The sequence below is a fragment of the Penaeus monodon genome, unplaced genomic scaffold (genome assembly GCF_015228065.2).
Source record: "Penaeus monodon isolate SGIC_2016 unplaced genomic scaffold, NSTDA_Pmon_1 PmonScaffold_17813, whole genome shotgun sequence".
In the NCBI taxonomy this organism is placed as follows: Eukaryota; Metazoa; Arthropoda; class Malacostraca; order Decapoda; family Penaeidae; genus Penaeus; species Penaeus monodon.
Window position 1 is genome coordinate 1 of NW_023647277.1, and position 604 is coordinate 604.

General features: G+C 37.6%; 1 non-coding gene across 1 annotated transcript; it reads left to right on the forward strand.

Annotated features, from left to right (window-relative positions):
- Positions 1-123: 123 nt before the first annotated feature.
- LOC119569670 lies at positions 124-257 on the forward strand. Its single transcript, XR_005228299.1, has one exon. It is a non-coding gene; the product is annotated as a U4 spliceosomal RNA (small nuclear RNA).
- The last annotated feature ends 347 nt before the right edge of the window (positions 258-604 follow it).

Sequence of the window (604 nt, forward strand, 5' to 3'; positions counted from 1 at the left end):
CTTTTTTTAAAAAAAAAAAAATTTTCCCCCAAAAAAGGGGGGGGGGGAGGAAAAAAAAAATACACAAATAAACTTTGGAAGAAGTCTCATACCCACAGGGGGTGATGGTGACTATATTCAGGTAGCTTTGCGCAGGGGGCAGATCGAAACCAATGGGGTTTAACCGAGGTGGATTTTTGCTAGTTGAAAATTTTTCCCCAAACCCCGCCGGACGTCGTGAAAAACCGAGGGTATGCAATTTTGAAGCCCTCCAGGGCTGCAGAATACAAAAATATATGCAAAACAATAGTGGTGGAGGATTGTGTTCAATGCTCATTTAGGAAATTGCAATTAATTAATCAGAAAAAAAGGTGTGTTTGATATACAGATATATTAGGAGATTGCATGTAATTAATCAGAAAAAAAGGTTGTTTGATATATAGGCATGGAAGATTGTGTTGAAAGCTGTTTTAGATGTCATAAGGCACAATCCAGTGACATTGGTCGGTAAAAGGCATGTTCTGTGCTTCTCACGTCTTCCAGCGTAGAGTCTGCAGCTTGATTCTTTATGGATATATTCTGTGTTAGAAAAAAAAATCTCATATCTATAAATTATTCATAATGC